Source organism: Lutra lutra, chromosome 13 (assembly GCF_902655055.1).
Source record: "Lutra lutra chromosome 13, mLutLut1.2, whole genome shotgun sequence".
In the NCBI taxonomy this organism is placed as follows: Eukaryota; Metazoa; Chordata; class Mammalia; order Carnivora; family Mustelidae; genus Lutra; species Lutra lutra.
In genome coordinates, this window is record NC_062290.1 from 27,080,491 (window position 1) to 27,104,327 (window position 23,837).

The window sequence follows — 23,837 nt, forward strand, 5'->3', positions numbered from 1 at the left end:
CTCAGGGATTAGATGTGAGAATATGAAAGCATCCTGAAACTGTACACTTTTAATCTCAGGTAAGATGAAGGGTGTTGGTATCATAAGCACATGTATTAAAGACAGAGCTACTGGGGCACCTGGGTGGCTCAGTGGTTTAAGCCTCTACCTTCAGCTCAGGTCATGATCCCAGGGTCCTGGGATGGAGCCCTGCATCAGGCTTTCTGCTCAGCAGGGAGCCTGCCTCCCTCTCTCTCTCTGCCTGCCTCTCTGCCTACTTGTGATCTCTGTCTGTCAAATAAATAAAATAAAATAAAATCTTTAAAAAAAAAAAAAAGACAGAGCTACTGAAATGAAGAAATTCATAGCAGTAGACCTCCGTAAGAAGCGATAACTTATATGGGTTTTCCAGTTGCTACCGAGAATAAAAACTGCAGATCAGCCATCAGAAATGAGGCCAGGTCAGATCCCCAAATCTCCCCTTTTTCATTCTCTTTCTGGGGAAGCTATGTCACAGAACTCTAGTAAAGGCACATCTACCTTCATTTATGAATTAAACTTGCATTTTTTTCATTTGAAAACAAATAAAATAGCCCTTTTTCACTTTGTATCAATGCTGCCTACCCATGTATAAATCCTCAAAATAAAACCCATTTCACGGTCATTTTTAAAAACCCGCTTTATCTGCCTGGTCTTTAGCCTCTGAAAGCACCTGCCAGATCTCTGAGCCAAGGTCACAGAGCACGTGGGTTAGCTGCAGAGACCCCCTCATTCACCCCCTAGTAAGTGCCTGGAGTGGCTCTTTGTCTCTCATCCACTTTCTCCAAGAGGCTCATCTTCACCTGTCCGTGATTTCCTGGCTCTCCCATTCCAGCTGCAATCTTGCCTCTGGATCTTGAGACTTGTTGATTCAGAAAACACTGAGTGCCTGCTGTGTGCCAGGCACTATTTGTTCACAGTGAACAAAACCATCAAAACCACATGGCTCCCTGAAGCTCATGGTCTAGTTCAGTCCTGAGTCCTAATTTTAGAATTTAGGTTTCCTCAATGGGTTCTGACATCTCTGGACCTGGCACGTTTTAGCCCTGTGGGCAGCAAACTTCAATTGTCAATTGTGTCATCAAGAAAAGGAGAACTTGAAGTAATGGCGCATGGAACTTTCTAGAGAACCAGGTTCAAGAAAACCAAATAAACTACAACAGGGCACACAAATGCAAAAAACACAGGCATGTCAGCTTCCACAGCCTCCTTTTGTGGATCCTCCACAGAAAATGGCCAAAGTAACCTTTGTTCCCCTGGATCCCCTCTTCTAGTTGGATATGCCAGGCTAGGTGTCTTTCCCTCAAAATTATCCTGGATGTGTCCATTATGTCTCATGGGACTGCCTCTCTCTGGAACCATTTAGAAGGTTAAGGAGGGGAAATAAAACAAAATACCTTCTTTAAAGCAAGAGTTCTAAGTAATCAAAATACCACATTTACTGACCGTCAATTCCTAGCACACCTGATGCTCTATCTCTGTTCCTGAGCAAGAGCTTGGAGTTAAACAATAAGTATAGCACTTCCCTTCCAGTACCAGTTTGGAAATTAGCCACCAGATGGTGGGTTTTGTTGGTTGGCTTTTTCATAAACTTTACAATGGTATTCAATTTGCATATGGAGAGTTTTAAAAGAACGGCAGAGCTTGAGAGTTAAACTGGAGACCAGATAGCGGACTCTGGATCCAAATGTCCCAAGCACCGTGTCATATACTTATGAAAGTAGAAAGACAAAAAATCACAATAACACTAGAAACAAAGGAAATTAATAATCCAATGTTCTCTGGGAGAAATTTACAAAAACTGAAGCGTGGATGGAGCCCTAGAACAGAGAAGCAGAGGAAGGAAGTAAAAATGTGCCCCCTCGTTTGACCACAAAACTCTCAGAAACGTCAGGTCTCTGATGCCCTTATGGATGGTAGCCCCCCTCCTATTGTCACGTAACCACTTTCTGAAATGACTGTTGTTTGTTTCCTACTGGAGTCATTAGTGCTGCCTACACGGACTTTTCTCTCTCTTCCTTCGTATATGATAGGATTGCATTTCCTCGATCCCTTGATGAGATATAGACCTGTGACTCCCTTTGCTTGAGAAAAGTGATGTGTGTCACTTCTGGATGGAAGCTTTCACACCCAGTGCACATTAGCGAAACTGATATGGCCTCTGCTAAGGGGACCAGAAGCTCTCCAGACGGTGGCTGCTCCAACAGCCTAGATCCTGGAGTGAGAAACAAACCTATTATGTCAAGGCACTAAGAGTTGGGGGGTGTTTGTTACTGCAGCATGACCTAGCCCATGCTGACTTCTATTCCTATATCTTAAATGAGGGTTGCCATATATTCTTCACAAAATTTCATAATCCAGTGGATGTGAGAGAGAAAAACATGCATTTAATTTTTAAGTAATCAAACGTATTTACATTTTAGTATATTTCCATTTTCAAAACTGTTCTTCTGTTTTACAGTAACTAGGCAGATCAGGGGGTTGGCAAATTTTTCTGTGAAAGACCAGACAGTCAATACCTTAGCTTTTGTGGGTCATACATATGGTCTTTACTGCAAATACCCAACCCTATTGTTGTTGGTATTTTAATATTTATTTATTTATTTTAGAAAGTGAGAGCATGAGCATGCAAGTGGTAGGAATGGCTGAGGGAGAGAATCTTCAAGAAGACACCCTGCTGAGCTTGGAGCCTGACAGGAGGTTCAATCTTGTGACCCATGAGATCATGACCTGACTGAAACCAAAAGTTGGACGATTAACCAACCAAGCCACCCAGGTACCCCAACCCTGCTGTTGTAGCACTAAGCAGTTATAGACAATTTATAAGGGAATATCATGGCTGTGTTTCTTTTTTTTTTTAAGATTTTATTTATTTATCTGACAGAGAGATAGAGAGCACAAGTAGGCAGAGCGACAAACAAAGGGAAAGGGAGAAGCAAGCTCCCCATGAACAGGGAGTCCAAAGCAGAACTCAATCCCAGCACCCTGCGATCATGACCCGAGCCAAAGACAGATGCTTAACCAACTGAGCCACCCAGGCACTCCCATGGCTGTGTTTCAGTAAAATTTTATTTACAAAAATAGATGGCAGGCCACACTTGGCCCACATGGCATGACTTTCCAACGCCTGATAGAGATCACTGAAGAGGGAAGGGAATCAATCAACTTTGTACTGACTTCCCCACCATTCAGCTTCATTTGTTGACTTACACATTGTTCATTGCACTGAAAAATCTTTCTATAGCTGCATTCAGGACAGGAATCAAAGCCTAAAAATGAATTAATTTCAAAAATTTTAGAACTTTTGTTAATTAAATAACTATGCTGGCCCCACAGGGAGAGAAATGGTATAGTTAAAGAAAGAACTTCATCATAAAGGGAATTAGGAAAGAGATCTTTTTTCCTAAGTAGGAGCCATTAAATTTTTCTGATTTCATCATGATTGGATGTTTACTACAAGAAATACAGCATGTACTGAGGCCACAAAAATACGATATACAAAATTATTCAAAGGACACATTTCCCTAGGTACCTTGCATAAATATTTAAAGCTTCTTTTGTAAAATTTTCAACCAAACACACTGAAAACAATTGCTTATACAATGCAAATGTAACTCTTTTCTTAAGAAGTAATTATTTTTGTCAAGGAATTGAATTTTCTCAAAACGAAAGAAAGGGCCAATTTATTTTATTTTGAGCAGTGAATATGATGAGCACAGAAATAAGTGAATAGAATGCAGACAAGTTCTGGAACTTCTAGCTATTGTAGTAGGGTATATCTTTGGCTCAGAGTGCTTTCTTCCTCCCTGATCATCACTTGCCAATATCCCCCACCGTTCACCTCCCCATCCCACTGATGTTGTGCTCACCCAAGTGACTAGTTTAGCCAGTAGAGTGTTAACAGAAATGACAGAGTGAGATGTCAGAGCAGAGGTCTTTAATGACCAGTCCCAAGTTTGTTTTCCCCTCTTGCACTCTGCCATCTTGGCACACATGCCAAAAGGGAATGATGGCCCTTTGCCGTTACACCTGTGATGCAGAACACATGCAACAGACTTGAAATTGAACTTGAACCCAACTCTTAGCCCAAAGCATAACCATTCCAACCAACCTACAGATACGTGGGTGACAAAATAAATGTTTGTTTTTGTATGCCATTGGGATTCTGGAGTTCTTTGTTATGCAGTATTATCACATTAATTGTTGACTAATACAGCTTTTACCATACACTATTTCCCACTTTATATTATTTACTACTTTATATTATTTACTATTTTATATACTATTTTGTTTTATATTTATATATTACAAATATATAATTATATTTACTATTTTGTATGTTACTATTAATATTTTACATTTCTTGCTTAATCAGAAAACATTTTTTACATTGTCATAGGAAAAATCATGGTTTGCAAATAAACTCTCATCATTTCATGGGGCGCCTGTGTGGCTCAGTCAGCTAAGCATCTCCTTTCAACTCAGGTCATGACCTAGGGTCATGGGGTCGAGTCCTGCCTCGGGCTCCCTGCTCAGTGGGGAGTCTGCTTCTCCCTCTCCCTCTGCTTCTCCTCTCCACTCATGCTTGCTCACACTCGCTCTCTCTCAAAAATAAATAAAATCTAAATAATAATAATAAAAAAGAAAAAATATACATCTTTCCTTATTGATGACATTATTAGATTCCTAGAAAACGTAAGATTTAATAGAAGACAATTAATTAGGTAATGGAACTAAACACAAAATAAATACATAAAATTAACATCTTTTACCAGATTAACAATAATCAACTATAAATATGTGTGAAAAAAATCAAGATTGTGATCAAAACTGTGTAATATATAGGAACAAGTATGATTTTTTAAAGTTATAGGACATAAGTGAAAAGACATGCCACAGAGTGCAAAAGGATATTCACAAAGCACATATTCAACAAAAGAACTTATAACCAGAAAAAATATATACATAATTATATACATATATATTCTAAGTGGGCTCCATGTCCAGCATGGAACATAATGCAGGGCTTGAACTCATGACCCTGAGATTAAGACCTGGGCTAAGATGAAGAGTCAGACACTTAACTGACTGAGCCACCCAGGTGTCCCCAGAATATATTTTTTAAAATTCTTTTGAATCAATAGAAAAAGAAAGCCAGTCCATTTAAAAAAAAAAAAAAAAGGCAAAAGACTTAAACCAGACACTCCACAAAAGAGGCTATCCAAATGATAAATAAGCATATGAAAAATATTTAACATCATTGGTCACAATGAGATACTATGTACTCATCAGAATAGCTAACATTCTAACAACTGACAACCCAAGTTGGCAAGAACGGGGACATCTGGTCTGTCCCAAAGTTGGCAGTAGCATCACTTGGCATGGGAACTTCGCAGAACTCTGGCATTCTCTGTTAGAGGTGAACATCTGCATACATGTTGCCCAGCAATTCCCTTCCTGGCATATACTCAAAGGCAATGTGTCCACAAGTGGACCAACAGACATATATAAGAATGCTTTGGGTGTTACTCCTAACAGCCAGAATGTTAAACAACCCAGATGTCCAGCAAGAGTAGAATGGAGGAGTAGAAATGTAAATGATACACCCACTGTGGAAATGTTATAGTGATTCCTCAAAAAATTAATCATATGGTCCAGCAATTCCACTTCTGGGTATATACTCAAAAGAGCAGAAAGCAGAGATCTGAACGGATAGCTGTATACCCATGTTCCCACCAGAATTATTCACGACCGCTAAAAGATGGAAGTGATCCAAGTGTCCCTCAACAAATAAATGGATAAACACGGAGAAAACAAAATGAATGGGAAAAACAAAAATATTCTACACAAAGGAATATTATTTAGCCTTAAAAAGAAAAAATCTGACTCACGCTACAACACAGATGATGAAACTTGAAGACAATAATTATACTAAGTGATGATGGGAGAGGATTTGCCAGTTCAACATTGTTATCTATAAAACACACATTACATAAAAATCTTAACTTTAAAAAATAGAATGAACATGGGACGCCTGGGTGGCTCAGTCGGTGAAGTGTCTGCCTTTGGCTCAGGTCATGATCCTGGGATCCTGGGATCAAGTCCAGCATCGGGCTCCTTGCTCAGCGAGGAACCTGCTTCTCCCTTTGCTTGCTGCTCCCCTTGCTTCTGCTCTCTCTCTCTCCCTCTCTCTGACCAATAAATAAATAGAGCTTTTTAAAAAATCAGGATGAATGATTTTGCTGAAATAAAGGCAAGAAACTCTTAAGAGTAATGTACAACAAAATAATAAATAAATAAATAAATAAATAAATTAAATTACACTGAGTGAAATAAGCCAGACACAAAAGGACCCATGTGATACAATCCCACTTATATGAGGAACCTGGTGTAGTCAGACTCTCAGAGGCAGAAAGTAGAATGATGGCTGCAAGGGGCTGAGGAAAAGGGAAATGAGAAGCTATTGTTTAATCCCCATAGATTTGAGTTTGGGAAAACAAAAAGTTGCTGGAGATGCATAGTGGTGACGGTTGCAAAAGAATGTAAATATGCTCAATGCCATTGCAAGGCACACTTTAAAATGATTAAAATGGTAAGTTTTATGTTATTTATATTTTACCACAATAAAAAAAATTTACCAGTGGATTTGATAACCTGTCACTCATGTGATGGGATAATATACAGCAATGAAAATGAAAACAAGATAGATTTTAAATTTTTAAAATCCAGTAGTGAAAAAAAAGTGATGTGTATGTTTCAATATGCATAAACAATGACAAAAAGAGATGCAAAAGGACACTGTTACATCCTTAGGAACATAGAGAACATATTTTTAGCCGTGTTAGAATTGCATTATGTTCCAGCTTTATCCAGGAAGCCTTCTGAAAACTGAGGCCAAGAAAATTTCAAATGATCGAGACAAATACTTAGATGACTTTTCTTTTAATATGTCTTACTGAATAAACAAACAAACAAACAAACAAACAGAAATTCCAAGCTACCCAGTTCTATCCTGGACCCTGGCATCCCTTCCCCAGCGGCACTAACCATTCCCTGGGGCAGGGTTCTGAGACCACAGTCGCTGGCTAGCAGCTGAAGTAGACAAGGCAGTGAACGCTTGCTTCTCAAGTGTGAGATTCCGAGGAGGGAGGGACAGAGTCAGGAATGGCCCTTGGAGAGGATTCTTGCCAAGACTGCAATTTCTGATTAATGTTTCTGAGGCAGGCAGAGTAATAGATTGTTTCAAGTGGCCAAGAAATACAATGTATCAAGTTACTCAACCTTCCTTCCGGGGAGAGAAGATTCCTGGGGCTCCCATCAAACTGCGAAGCCAGTGAGATGCACACGTGCTCATCCTCCTCCCTTGAGATGGGAGAGGAAGACACTGGCAGCACGGTGCGTCCGGTGGGAGTTAGGGGGGAGTTCAAGGCCAACTCATACCCAGAGTCAGGTGAGCCAGGCCCCTGACAAGCCCTCACTACTCCAACATCAAGTGGGCGGAAAAGAGCAATGAGGAGCCATGAAACAAGGTTGGTCCAGAGAAAAAGGAAACAGTATACTCAGGCTGCTCAGCAGAGGAATATCCACTGTGTTTATTCTTTAAAAAAAAAAAAAAAATGACAAACACTCAAATAACCAGAAAAGTTATTACTGAAACCTGCAGCCCTATACTAGTCTTCTAGGATTCTCTCCCAGAGCCCTTGGAAGGAGTGTGGCTCTGACCACACTGCCAGAAGCGCGAGAATTAATTTCTGCTATTTTAAAGCACGTACTTTGTGCTGGTTCCTTATAGCAGCCCTAGGAAACTATTATAGTGAGATATTCTGAAAAGTGTATTTGATGTAAATGGGTACAGTTCAAAATCAGTAACAATGAAATAAACAACCTTTATCCACAACCTAGTTTATGAAAGGGAAGTTACTGGTAGCTTGGAAGCCCCTCCAATGTGCCCTTCCCAGATCACTATCCCCACCCTTATCTCTACTATCTGAAATTTTGCGTTGAGCGTTCCTTTCATTTTCATTATAATTTCTTTATATATACATATATGAATCTATCCCGAAATAACATGGTGCTTAGTTTTGCCTGTTTGGGCTTTTGTAAAAATTGAGTCATACTTTATATGCTCTTCTTTATATGTGTTTGTTAAACAATTTTGTTTTTTGGGTTTTTTTTTTTAAGATTTTATTTATTTATTTGACAGACAGAGATCACAAGTAGGCAGAGAGGCAGGCAGAGAGAGAGAGAGAGGAGGAAGCAGGCTCCCTGTTAAGCAGAGAGCCCAATGCGGGGCTCAATCCCAGGACCCTGGGATCATGACCTGAGCCGAAGGCAGAGGCTTTAACCCACTGAGCCACCCAGGTGCCCCAACAATTTGGTTTTGAAGAGTAATTCGTGATGATGTGTAATATTTCACATACAATCCATTTACTTTGCTACAAATAATACTTCAGTGGTTTCCTAATATTGTGTTATTATAAACAATATTACCGTGAACATTCTTGTGTAGGTCTCCTAATACACATGGACATTACAATTATAAAAACCCGGGTTACAATAGGTCTAGCATTGAAATAGAATGCTAGAAATAGAGTTTCTATTTGAAATACAGTTTCTACCTAACAGAATTGCTGAATTATAGAATGTGTTTATGTTCAACTTTATGAAAAGTACACTTTAAGTACACAGATAATAGAATTAAAAGGAACTTTTTAGATGTCAAAGTCACAGACTCAGAACAAGATAGAAAAGATGAGATTAAAAAACCAATCAGTTAATAATCCAAAACATCTGACAAGGACAGGAAAGAAATACAGACCAATCTCACTTATGAATATAGATGTGAAAATCATAAGTAAAATATAAGCAATTCAAATGTAAAAATACCTAATAATAATATACCAAGTTGACTTTACTCCAGGAATGCATGCATGGCTAAATATTATGAAAAATTCATATAATTTATAAAATGAGTCACACTATAAAACATGAAAGTATATGATCACCTCAATCAGTATTAAAAAGGTTTGATAATATTCAGAATATATTTCTCTTTTTAAAAAAAAACTCTTTATAAATCAATACTAGATAAAGTGATTTTTAACATGATGGAAAATATCCACATTAAAGTAGGAACAAAGATAGAATGCTTGCTTTCACATCCATTATTCAAACTAAAATCTCTAGTCTCTGTATTAAGAGAAAGTAAGGTATAAATATAAAGGAGACAAAAATTAAAAAGGAGAAAAGTTATTATTCAGAGATGACATATGATTTGCAAGTGATTTTTCACCTAGAAAACACATGATTAAAAATCTTGGATTGTAAAACTTACCTTTGAAAAATGTCCCCATAATGGAGACAGATAAACACACCAACGGTAGTGTGTCCTGCAAAGACAATTTGTCCTACGGTATTGGCACAATGTTTTTAGTGGAGCAACAGATTAGGGAGAAGACTCGCATTAATAATTCTTGTTATATGAAAAATGTTAACTATGGACACAGGTATCATGAAAAAATGGTCACATCATTAGATGAAACAGCTGGTTCACCTCCCCTTTCTTGTACTCACTCTTAGAACTGTATTGGATGGAAGAGGGAATGGAATTGTCTAACATTTATATCATTATCTCTTTTCTCTCTATTTTTTTTTTCCTGACAGAGCAGACATTTGAATTTATGTACTTCAAATGCATACATAATCTAACATCATTATAAATAAAATCTTAATACCCAGTTGTGGCCGCTTGCAGATTCTGCTTTTGCTTTATGCCAAGCTTGATAACAAAATCTAGCCCTGCTACAAATCCTATCTCTCAACAAATAATCCTCTCACACCAAAAACATTACTAAAAAACTAGAATTTGCTAAGATATTGATAGTGCAGGAGGTTTTGCATGTGTGGGGAGTGGGATATATGGGAAATCTCTGTACTTTTCATTTGATATTGCTATGAACCTAAAACTGCTCTAAAAAATATATTTTATAATTAAAAAATAGAATTTGCTCATTATGTGCAAAATTAAAGAGCTGACATCACAGAGTGCATGTTATTTCCAATAGGCAACTCTTTTGGGAAATCAGGACCCCAGCTCTTGGCCCCAGAATTAAGAGGCCCAATTGTGGCTTTTTCCAGCTGAACCCATGTCCATGACCTGTGGTCTATGGAGTCAAGAGCTGTGCTCTCGAGAGCACATGTCTTCAAGCTGTCCTTTTGTCCCTCACCTACTCTCTCTTCTTTTCTGTCTATGCAATCTTTCTCTGCCTCCCTTATTTTATTTTTTATTAGAAAAGCTTCTTGTTTATTTCATGAAACCCAAAAACCAGCCACATGATCATTTTTACCCTCAACCTTCTTAGTCTTTTTGCAGTGAAACCAAGCTCTATGTATAAACAAAGGTTAAATCAGCAGCAGAGATGCTAAGACAGTCTCCAACTCGCTTACAAACACAAACACCAATTCTTTCTATGTATATGCATTAATTTGTTAGAAAATATTAAGGAAAAACTGTCCTTTTGCATAGCAACAAAGACAAAATAACCTGAAGTCAAATCAACAGAAAATGTGCAGGATTTATATGAAAAGAATTATGAATTATATGAAAAGAATTGGAAGCCTATATGGAGGTACCCAAAAGCTACAAAAGTGGAGGGATATGCTGTGGTCCAGATTATAAGTTTCTATATTGTACAGGTGACAATTATCACCAAATTAACATTTAATGCAGTGAAATTCCAAACAAATTCTCAATGGTATTTTTTTATTTTAAACAATAAAGATAAATAGGATAATATAAGATGTGCACTATCTTGTAGTGAAGAAGGCCCCAGAAGTATAGAATAAAACCCAAAATCCATCTAGAAGCTCTCTCAATGGACTACACACATAAAAATTTAGAATTTCTGCTTGGGAAAAAAAAAAGGCTATGAAAAAGTAAGAAAATGCAAAGGCAGAGGACACGCTAAAATAAGTTTACAACATAAAAAAAAGAAAAAAGCCGACATATTTGCAAGAGGTATTTTTAATCAATAAAATACTACATAACGAGAAATCAAGAAACAAGTAAAGAACACAAATGGGTCACAAATGGCCAATAAAAATACAAAGTATTGTTCAACATCAGTAGTAACCAAAGAATGCAAGCATTCTTAAAATGAGATAATTAGGGGCGCCTGGGTGGCTCAGTGGGTTAAGCCTCTGCCTTCGGCTCAGGTCATGATCTCAGGGTCCTGGGATTGAGCCCCGAATCGGGCTCTCTGCTCAGCGGGGAGCCTGCTTCCTCCTCTCTTTCTGCCTGCCTCTCTGCCTACTTGTGATCTCTGTCTGTCAAATAAATAAATAAAATCTTTTAAAAAATAAAATAATTATCCTTTATCACTAGACAAAGATTTTTTTAAAGTATTCTTCAGGATTCAGGAATTGCATATTCTCATAAACCATCAGTGTATGACAGGGTATAAACCTGCATAACTTAAAAAGTGCTTTGGCAGTAAACATAAAATCCATAAAATGTGCCTAACATTTGACTTAATAGTCTTTCTTTCAGGAATTTGTTCTATGCAAATAACTATACAAAGGGTCTAATTACCTGAGCAAAAGAATGATTGCCTTGACCTAATTTATGGAAGGTGAAAATTTAGAAACAGCCTGAATGTCCAGCATCTGCCAGGCCCGCTAAAATTAAGCATCACGGGGTGGACTATTGGACGGCCGTGAAAAATGACGCTGCCGGTTCCAGGCTGTTAGCAGGAGGAGTCGTAGCAGCCAGGCCCTTGCCCTCCCCACAAGCACCGCCAAGATGCCCAAGAGTAAGGGCAACTCAGCCCACAGGCAGTATCAGCTATCAGCATAGTGGTCCAGCAAACCCATTTCTGCGAAAGTTTAAACCAGCCCCCACCTCACAAAGGCAACAGGGAACTCTCAGTCTTCAGAATACAAACAAATAAAGGAGAAAAAGGAGCAAAAGGAGGGGCTGAAGTGGGTCACAAAAAACTATAGACTAATATGCAGAAAACAGAACAAACAGGAGCAGCCAGGCTCTGAGGAAGTTGAGCAAAAGCCGAGTCTGATGACGAATATCCTATCCCAAGACTTCTCCGTGCGGCCCGCCCTTCCCTTACTCGTCAACTGTCTTGTAAAGACAAGACTTTTAGAAGCTCTGGAAATAATCATTAAGAGGTTTTGGGGGATTTGGGGGTTTTGTGTGTGTGCGTGCGTATGTTTTACATCCTTAGGTAAGTGTCAATGCTTTTTCTTCAAAGGCTAAACTAGGCCCTGTTGTTCAGTGTTTCTGCACAGCCAGGAGTCACAGGAACATTGGAGTGAAGTAGCCTGTGGCATCTTGTGCACCAATTTACCATCCCACAGGCTGGTGCTGGGAAGGGTTAGAGCCCATTATACAAAACACAATTAAATGCCATGCATACTCATAATCATGCACGCAGCACATCTCAAAGATTTCAAATTGCGAAGCTTCAACCCCCATGTTCTTTGAGAGCACAGTTTTTTCAAGGCACCTGCTCCCTGACTTTGGGTCTCCCACTTAGACGTGAGTGTCACCTGTGACATTTCCAGTAGCAGCAGTCCAGTCTATCCTACAGCCTTGCTAATACACTGTTAAGATGGGACTTTTTTTAGAATGTATGATATTAAGAAGATTTAGAAGTATGATATTAAGTCATGAATTCGTGGAACTTTAGACTTTCACTGAAGTGACTGGGCAATTTTTTAGAAAACAATTGCAACCATTCTTTTTTTAGATTGTTAATACTTGCATAGGAATTACATTCAGATTCATACATATATAGATTCTTACATGTAAGAACTATATACAGATTGTTTATAGTGTCTGTGAACAGAAGAGGCAGAAGCCTTAATATCTCAATTATTATCCAAATGGGGGAAAAGGGGGAGGGGATTCTTGGTGGCTCAGTCAGTTAAGTGGCCAACTCTTGATTTTGGCTCGGGTCATGATCTCAGGGTCCTGAGATAGATCCCTGCACTGGGATCCTCACTCAGTGGGGAGCCTGCCCTGCTTGAGGATTCTCTCTCTCTCTCTCTCTTTCTCTCCTTCTGCCCCTCCCCCCACTCATGCTATCCCTCTCACTCTCTCTCTTTCTCTTTAGTAAAGGAATAAATCTTTTTTAAGAAAGAGGTGCCTGGGTGGGTGGCTCAGTCGGTTAAGTGTCCAACTTGGTTTTCATCATCTCAGGGTCCTGATATTAGGACCCATGTCAAGATTTTCTCCCTCTCCGTCTGCCCCTCCCCTACCACCACTTGCACTTGTTCTCTCTCTCTCAAAAAAAAAAAAAAAAAAAAAAAAAAAGATGGTGCATATATACTGTATTTTATTGGCTCAACCACCTACATTTTTCACACAGGTCCTGCTATCCTTCTAACTTCTTGGATATGCACAAACCCCAGCAAAGCTTCCATACAGTTATCATTTCAAATTGAGTTATGCACTTTATTGGTAGTAGAGCCACTGAGTTTCATTCTTATTTAAAATACCTTCCCAAAGATTTCACCATAACTTCATTGGAACAAACTTCCATAATGTATACAGAAAGATAGGGAAACAAAAAAGCAGGAACAAACTTAATAGTACTGAAGCAAATAATCTTTGTTGAAAGAATGAATTTAAGTTCATTTTTTTTCTAGAGAAGACAACCAAATGCTCAATGGGACCCAAGGAAGAAAATAAGCAGAAGTGGCTAAAGATAGGAAAATACCAGAAAGATAGCCATCACACACCATGCAATGCAACTAAAGAGTAGAGAAACACAAAAGTCAGAAGAGATGAAGGAAATTTTAAAGCATCAGGAAGCTGCTTCTGTCAGACAGAGAAAGACAAATACCATATTGATCTCACTTATATGCGGAATTTAAAAAAAAACAAAAAACCAAACTCATGGATACAGAGAACAGAGAGGGGCTTGCCAGGCAGAGGGGCTGGGGAGTAGGAAAAATGGGTGAACAGGGTCAAAAGGTACAAACTTCCAGTTATAATATAAGTCCTGGGGATATAATGTACAGCGTGGTGACTACAGTTAATAATACTGTCTTATATTTCTGAAAGTTACTAAGCGATTAGATCTTAGAAGTTCTCATCACAAGAAAAGACGTGTAACTTTATGTGTGCTATTGAATGTTAACTAGACTTACGCTGATCATCTCACAATATATACAAATATTGACTCCTTATACTGTACACGTGAAACTAATATAACTAATACAATATAATAGTATATGTCAATTACACCTCAATTTTTTATAAAGTTTTTTTATTCATTTATTTGAGAGAGAGAGAGAGCAGAGTGAGTGAGAACATGAGTGAGAGGAAGAGGGGCAGATGGAAAGGGAGATGCAGGCTCCCCACTGAGCAGAGAGCAGAGCCCTATGTGGGGCTCGATCTCAGGACCTCAGGATCATGATCTGAGACTGCGGACCCTAACTGCCTGAGCTACCCTGGCGCCTCTACACCTCAACTTAAAAAAAAAAAAAGAAAAAAGAGGAGGAGGAGAAGGAAGAGGAGGAGGAAGAAGGAAAAAGAAGAAGAGGAAGAGGAGAAAGAAACTGGTCATGACACATAGGACTATCAATGAGGCATTGTCCCATAGTTTAAATGGCAGCATTTTTTTCTTTCTTCCTCAGCAGAACATAAAATAAAACACTAACAATAATGATATCTTACATTCAGTGAAATATAGTTTTTGTGTTAACATGAAAGATATCCTTGGTACACTGTAAGCTTCCCTTTCAGCAGCGCACAGGCTAAAAGAGAATGATCCAGAGTTGGTGTAGCACCTGGATAAGGGCAACATGCAACCTCACGAAGTGTTCCATGGTCTTTCTATTTCTTAATCTAGGTGTTTATTTGTGAACATCCACCCATCTGTACACTTAGGTTTGGTGCACATTTCACTAAGTGTGCCATGCTTTAATATAAGTTTCTTGAAATATCAGCGCAGAACAGTTTGTAGAGCATGGATACTTTTTTGGTAACTGGGTGCAGGTGGGCACGTATTCTCCATTTGCGTGCACGTTCGTGAATGCAGGCATAGAATCTAAATGTCAGTAGGAATGATCGGATACAGGTACCTTTCACTTTATTCTTTCTCCTTTTCTGGGTCTGGAGACTTTCTACAATGAGCACATTGTTTACAATCAGAAGAAAAAGACAGAAAGACATACTGTCACTTTACAAACACACGCACATAAAACTGGCGTATTGTGCTTCACAGAAATTGTGTAGAGAAATAATGAAGGATGTGTACAAATCAGCTTTTAGAATACTCATCACATTCATATCTTCTACCCAGTGTGTTCATTTCTGAGAATTTAGCCTACAAATGATTAGAGATATCGGCAAATATTTATTTACTAAGTTTTTCATCACAGTGTTTTATAAAGTATCAAACACTTTGATAACATCTGAATAGTTAAATTACTGTACATTCATACAATGAATGCAACCACTAACATGGGTGTGGATTTTGAAGAAAAGGTGATGACATAAGAGATGCTTATTCACACTGTCAAATGAAAATGTACAACACGAGACTCTAAATGCAGTATAAAAAATTTTGTAAAATAGGCATAAAATAAATATATGAAATACACATGCAAATAAAAAAGGAAGAAATACATGTAAATGTTTATAGTGGTTATATAACTGTGAATTTTACTTTTTAATTTACTTTTTAATTTACTTTTTAATTGTCTTTTTATACCTTTCTGCATTTTCTAAATTCTGTAAAATGAGTTACATATTCTGTAATTTTTACAAAGTCATTTTTTAAATCACTGCAGTCACAGACACTTAATCCAGAGAGCAAACATCCACACCAAAATAAAATGCTAATTCTACAGAGAAACACAGAAAATGCCCCAGGCCCTGCTTTGCAGCCCTGTACTCACCATAACTGAAAGATGACCTGTTATTTAGAGTCTACTGGGTCCATTGAAATGCAGCCCTTTTACTCCTACTCATCTTATTTCCTTCCCCAAAATAAATTACAAAAACTGATGGAGGCAGGCAGAGGAATGTAGTTGTCAAGAGATATAACAATTAATGTAAACATGAGAAAAAAAGAAAATAAAAAATAATAGTAGACACAGTCATAATCCAGGGTTATTTAGCCACAGGACATAGAATCCCATAGACTTGAGGGCAACAATGAATTAAAACAATCCATATCTGCATCCAGAATGTAAGTCAAGTCATTAAAAACTTTTCTATGGAACATTTCTCTATAAAAAACTCTCAAGTTATAAAATTTCATAGAAGTGAGCAGAGTTATAAAAGTTAGACCAAGGAGTTTTATAATTTTTTGAATGCATAACAAACATTTCCTTTAATAGGTTAATATTGTACTACCATATTTATAGAGAAACATACATAAAAAATCTAATTTTTGAAGGATCAAAGTTTGAAATGTGTCTTACACCATAAGTGGATCATTTTGCGCATTGATTTGGTTCAGAATTCAGCAAATTAATATCTATGTTTTTTATTCACTCCTTTTATTACTGAACACTTTATTAAAACACAAATTCAGAGAATCCTTTTATTCACATTTTTGCTGAGAATTTCTGTATTAAAAGAGGGAAGTAGAAAACACCACCTGCTCAGTATTTAATTTATCTGTCACCTTATGATTCTTCTGGCAATCTTATAAGAGATCAGAAGAACAAACTATAGCCCTAGTCTAACACTATTGGATGATTAAATCTGGCTGCTTTTTGATACATAATGAAGCCCTTTTTACCTGACAGGCTCCCTATCTCTTACAAAAAAATAAAAAGCAAAATAATTCATCTTTAATACCTATTATGTTACACTTTACATGGGGGAGGAAGGTCTTTACTTCTATCTGCTCATGTCTTCTTTATGTCACAAATTTTTCTCAAGGTAAGCACCTAGGATTTGAGACAAAGGAAAGCAATTTTGTAACCATAACAATAATAATCACATATACAGATCTATCTATCTATCTACCTATAGTAAGTTATGCTAATATGTGAGTCTTGTATTACATAGTAAGGGCAGTGACATTTAGAAGTGATTATGGGCAAAGATGACTTATGGATAAGAACTGCACTAATAACATACAACAGTGTTTTTCCCAACAGTAGCTTGTAAATTATGGGGGAAAGTATTCGAGTTAAGAGATATTTGCCTAATTTTTAAAATATTACATGAATGGCTGAATAGTGATTATCATTTACTAATGTTTGTAAAACTTTTACATTTTATGTATATTGTCCCACTGTTTCCAAAAGCATGAGAGACGCAGCAAGCAAAAAGAGACGTTGCAGATGACTGGACTGAAGGCAACTGTGGTTCAGCCACAACAGTAGCTACAACAACATGCAACATACATAGGAGACAGCCCTGAAGCACCAGGTCCTGGTGAACAGGGGACACTACACTGCAGGGCACTATACTATCTCCTCTTCACAATGCCACTACTTTCAAGAGCAGGAGACATAGCTGACTTTCCTAACACAAATAGCGAGTTAGACAAAATGGGGAAACAAGAGAAGTATGTCCCAAATCAAAGAACAGGACAAAACCACAGCAAAAGAGTTACATGAAACAGAGATAAGTAACATGCCTGATAGAGAATTTAAAGTAATGGTCAAAAATATACTAAGTGGACTTGAGAAAGAATGGAAGATCTCAGAGAAATCCTCAACAAAGAGATCAAAAACAAAAAAGAACCCATCAGGGGCGCCTGGGTGGCTCAGTGGGTTGAGCCTCTGCCTCGGCTCGGGTCATGGTCTCAGGGTCCTGGGATCGAGCCCCACATCGGTCTCTCTGCTCAGCGGAGAGCCTGCTTCCCTTCCTCTCTCTCTCTCTGCCTGCCTCTCTGCCTACTTGTGATCTCTGTCTGTCAAATAACTAAATAAAAAAAATCTTAAAAAAGAACCCATCAGAGATGAAGAACTCAATAACTGAAATTTAAAATACACTAGAGGGAATAAATAGTAAACAAGAGGAAGCAGAAGACAGATCATTGACCAGGAAGACAGAGAAATGGAAAACAATCAGGCAAACAGGAGAAAGAAAAAAGAATAATAAAAAAAGAGAGAATAGATTAAGGGAACATCAAGCATAACAACATTCACATTATAAGAATCCCAGAAAGAAAAGAGAGAGAAAAGGAGGCAGAAAATCTATTTGAAGAAATAATAGCAGAAAACTTGCTGAATCTGGGGAAAGAAACAGAAATATCTAGATCCAGGAGGTACAGAGGGCCTCCAATGAAATCAATCCAAAGTGATCCACATCAAAACACGTAAAAATTAAAATGGCAAAGTGTAGGGATAAAGAGAGAATTTCAAAGAGAAAGAGAAAAGAAAACAGTTACATTAAAGGGAAACCTGATAAGCCTATCCACTGATTTTTTAGCAATAGCTTTGTAGGCCAGAGCAAGTGGCATCATATATTCAAAGGCCTGAAAGAAAAAAAAACCTGCAACCAAGAATACTCTATTCAGCAAGACTATCATTCAGAATAGAAGGAAAGATAAAGACTTCCTCATAGAAACAAAAGTTAAAGTAATTCATCACTTTAAACCAGCCTTATAAGAAATGTTAAAGGGGATTCTTTGAGTGGAAAGGAAGGACCATAAGTGGGAATAAGAAAAGTAGGAAGCCCAAAGAAATAAAATTAAGTATATCTACAAAAAATCAGTTAAGGGATTCGCAAAATAAAAAGAATGTAAAGTATGACACCATACATCTAAAATGTGGGGGGAGGGAGTAAAAATTTAGTACTTTTAGAATGAGTTCAAGCTTAAGCAACCATCCATGTTAATATAAACTGCTATATGCAGAAGATGCTATATGTAAATCTAATAGTAACCACTAATCAAAACCAGTAATACATATGCAAAATATAAAGAGAAAGGAATCCAAGTATATCATCAAAGAAAGCCAGCAAACACTGAAAGGGGAGAGCAAAAGAAGAAAGGAACAGAGAAGGACTACAAAAACAAGCATAAAACAAGTAACAAAATGGCAATAAGTGCACATCTATCAATTGTTACTTTGTTAATAGACTAAACGCTCCTAGCAAAAGGTAGAGGGTGAAAGGATGGATTAAAAGCAAGATCCACCTGTAGGCTGCCTACAAGAGACTCATTTCAGACCTAAAGACATATGCAGATTGAAGTGAAGGGATGGAAAAGTATTTATCATGCAAAAGGAAGTGACAAGAAAGCTGGGTAGCATCACTTATATCAGAAAAAAACAGACTTTAAAACAAAGACCGTTATAAAAGACAAGGAAGGAAACTATATAACCATAAAGGGACCAATCTGACAAAAAGATGTAACAATTGGAAATATTTATGCACCCAACATGAGAGCACCGAAATATATAAAGCAACTACTAACAAACATAAATGAAGTAATCAGTAGTAATATACTAATAGCAGGGGACTTTACATCAATGAATAAACCATCCAAGCAGAAAATCAGCAGGGAAACATTGGCTCTGAATGATACATTGGACCAGATGGATCTCACAGATATATTCAGAAGATTCCATTCTAAAACAGAATACACATTCTTTTCAAGTGCACAGGGAACATACTCCATATGCCACAAAACAAATCTCAACAACTTCAAAAAGACTGAAGTCCTACCAGGCATCTTTTCTCACCACTACATTATAAACTAGAAGTCAACCATACAGAGGTTAAATAACATGCTAATAAACAATGAATGAGTCAATCAAGAAAACAAGGAGGAAATAAAAAAATTGGAGACAAATTAAATTGAAAAAACACTGTTTCAAAATCTTTGGGATGTGGCAAAAGCTGTTCTAAGAGGGAATATTATAGCAGTACAGGCCTACTTCAAGAACCAAGAAAAATCGCAAATAAACAACCTAAGATTACACCCAAAGGACATAGAATAAAAAAAAGGAAGAAACCTTAAACCAGAATAAGGGAGGAAATAATAAAAGATTAGAAGAGAAATAAAGGAAAAAGAAATTAAAACACCAATACAACAGATCAAGGAAACCCTATTCTTTGAAAAGATCAACAAATGATTTAGCCAGAGTCACAAGAAAGAAAGAAAGAAAGAAGATGATTCAAACAAAATCAGAAATGAGAGAGGAGAAATAACAACACCACAGAAATACAAACAATTATAAGAGAATATTATGAAAGATTATATGCCAGCAAACTGGACAACCTAGAAGAAATGGATTAATTCCTAGAAACATAACCTCTCAAAACTGAATCAGGAAGTAGAAAATCTGAACAGACTGATTACCAGCAATGAAATTGAATCAGTAATCAAAAAACTCCCCAAAAATGAAAGGCCAGGACCAGTTTCATAGGTGAATTCTACTGGACATTTAAAGAGGAGTTAATACCTATTCTTCTCAAACTTTTAGAAAACAAAACAGAAGAGGAAGGAAAACTTCCAGATTCATTCCATGAGGCCAGCATTACCCTGATTCCAAAACCAGATAAAGACACTACAAAAAAAAAAGAACTACAGGCCAGTATCTCTGATGAACACTGATGCAAAAATCTTCAACAAAATATTAGCAAACAAAATCCAACAATACATTAAAGAAATCATTTACTATGATCAGGGGGGATTTATTTCTGCAACACAAGGATGGTTCGATATTCACAAATCAATCAACGTGATATGTCACATCAATAAGAGAAAGGATAAAAATCATATGATCATTTCAAAAGATTCAGAAAAAGCATTTGACAAGGTACAACATCTATTCATGATAAAAACTCTCAAAAAAGTAGGCTTAGAGGAAACATAGCTCAATATAATAAAGGACATATAAGAAAAACCTACAGTAAACATATCCAAGTGAAAAACTAAAAGCTTTTCCCCAAAGATCAGGAAAAAGATAAAAATGTCCTCTCTGACCACTTTTATTCAACACAGTACCAGAAGTCCTAGCTATAGCAATCAGACAAGAAAATCAAATAAAAGGCATCCAAACTGGTAAGAAGGAAGTAAAACTTTCACTATTTGCAGATGACATACTATATATAGAAACCCCTCAAGACTCCACCAAAAAATTACTAGAATGGATAAATGAATTCAGTAAAGTAACAGGAAACAAAATCAATATACAGAAATCTGTTGCATTTCTGTACACTAATAAATGAAGTAGCAGAAAGAGAAATTAAGAAAACAATCCCATTTACAACTGCACCAAAAATAATAAAATACCAAACAATAAACTTAACCAAGGATGTGAAAGACCTGTACTTTGAAAACTATAAAACACAGATGAAAGAAATTGAAGATGACACAAACAAATAGAAAGATACTCCATGCTCATGGGTTGGGAGAACAAATATTGTTAAAATGTCCATACTACCCAAAGCAATCAATTTAACACAATCCCTTCAAAATACAAACAGTACTTTTCACAGAACTAGAACAAATAATCCTAAAATTTTTTTGGAACCATAAAAGACCCTGATAGCCAAAGCAATCTCGAAAAAGGACAACAAAACTGGAGGTATCACATTCCTAGATTTCAAGATGTACTACAAAGCTATAGTGATAAAAACAGTATGGTACCAGCACAAAAACAGACACAAAGATCAATGGAACAGGACAGAGAGCCCAGAAACAAACCCACAATTATATGATCAATTAATCTATAGCAAAGGAGGGAGGAAGGAAAACTCTACAATTGGAAAAAGACAGTCTCTTCAACAAATGATGTTGCGAAAACTGGCAAGCTACATGCAAAAGAATGAAGCTCAACTATTTCTTACACTATACACAAAAATAAACTGAAATGGATTAAGGACCTAAATGTGAGGCGTGAATAAAACCCCTAGAAGAGAGCACAGGCAGTAATTCCTCAGACATAGGCTACAGCAATGTTTTCTACAAGATGTCCCCTAAGGCAAAGAAAAAAAAAGCAAAACTAAACTACTGGGACTACATCAAAATAAAAAGCTTTTCCACAGCAAAGGAAACCATCAATAGAGAAAAAGGCAACCTACGGAATGGGAGAAGATATTTGCCAATGACATATCAGATAAAGGGCTAGTATCCAAAATATAGAATGAATAAACAGATATATCTATAGAATATATATGTATATCTATATAGAGAGAGATAGAATATATATAGAATTTATACAACTCAACACCCAAAAAAACAAATAATCTAATTCAAAAGAAGACATACAGCCAACAGACACATGAAAAGATGTTCAACATCACTCATCATCAGGGAAAGGCAAATCAAAACCACAACGAGATTACACCTCACACCTGTCAGAATGGTTAAAAATCAATGGCACAAATAAAACTCAAAACTACAAGTGTTGAAAAGGATGAGGAGAAAAAGGAATGCTTGTGTGCTGCTGGTGTAAATGTGAACTGGTACAACCACTGTGGAAAGCAGCATGACAATTCCTCCAAAAATTAAAAATAGTTACCATATGATGTAGTAATTCCACTACTGGGTATTTACCTAAAGAAAAGGAAAACACTAATTCAAAAAGACATATGCACCCCTGCAGCATTATTTACAATAGCCTAGCTACAGAAGCAGCCCAAGTGTCCATCAATAGATGAATTGATAAAGAAGAAGTAAATCATATATATAATCATGGAATATTACTTGGCCATAAAAAAGAGTGAACTCTTACCATTTGTAACGACATGGATGGATCTAGAGAGTATAATGCTAAGTGAGATAAGTCAGTCAGAAAAAGACAAATACCACATAATTTCACTCATATGTAGAATTTAAGAAACAAAACAAATGAACAAAAGAGAGACAGACAAAAAGGCAGACTCTTAAATACAGAGAACAAACTGGTAGTTACCAGAGGGGAGGTGAGTGGGGGGATGGGTGAAATAAGTAAAGGAGATTAAGAGTACACGTACTGTGATGAGCACTGAGTCACATATAGAATTGCTGAGTCACTATATTGTGCACCTAAAACCAATATAACACTGTACATTGACTGTACTAGAATTTTAAAAATTAAAAAATAAAATAAAAGCATGAGAGATACTCTTCAACAAAGCAGTTCTGTGATCAAGTAAGTTTAGGAAATACTACATCTTTCTTGGAAATTCACAATGTCTTTAACATATCAAAGGCTCTGAGAAGGACCAAGGTAAAATACTTTGTCTAAATTAGAATTGCCTAACATAGAATTTCCCAAATGTATTTGACCATGAAACCTTTTTTGTTTATTTGCCACCTACTAGTATCTCATGGAACTAATGTCCCTGGGACTACACTAGAGAAGCTTCATCTTCAGTTTCCAATAATGAAATTGACCATGGAGAAGTTGGAAAACCCGCCCAAAATTTTATCACGGTAAAAGACAGAGCTAGTCTTCTGACCCACATCCATGGTCTTCCCCCTAACAATTTCTCCAACACTTGCTTTATGATTAATAATAAAGAAGCCCAGTAAAGAAGAAACCTACCAATTCTCATTTAAAATACATTCTCCTTGTTTTATATTCTTATTTTGTAGTTTTTCTTTTGAAAATGAGTCTATAGTCTTGTCAATAGTCTTGTCAATTATTAATGAAAAAATGAGGGACTTGTAGCAGGAAAATGAATGCCTTATGAAAACTGTAAAAGAAATGAGGGGGTACTTTACTCTGAACATGATTAGTTTTCTTCCCTTTAAAAAACATTGTATTGTGAGCTTTCATGCAAATAACAAAATGTACAAAATAAATTACAATAATACATTATGCTCCAAAAACCAATTCTTGAAACTATACAGTGGAAAGAACTATAAGAACAGTCACTATGCAGATCAGTGGGC

General features: G+C 36.9%; 1 long non-coding RNA gene across 1 annotated transcript in view; it reads right to left on the reverse strand.

The window, feature by feature from the left end:
• Positions 1-23,837, reverse strand: part of LOC125084025 (uncharacterized) — a 50,754-nt gene that overhangs the window by 17,768 nt on the left and 9,149 nt on the right. The gene's annotated exons all lie outside the window — the stretch shown is intronic.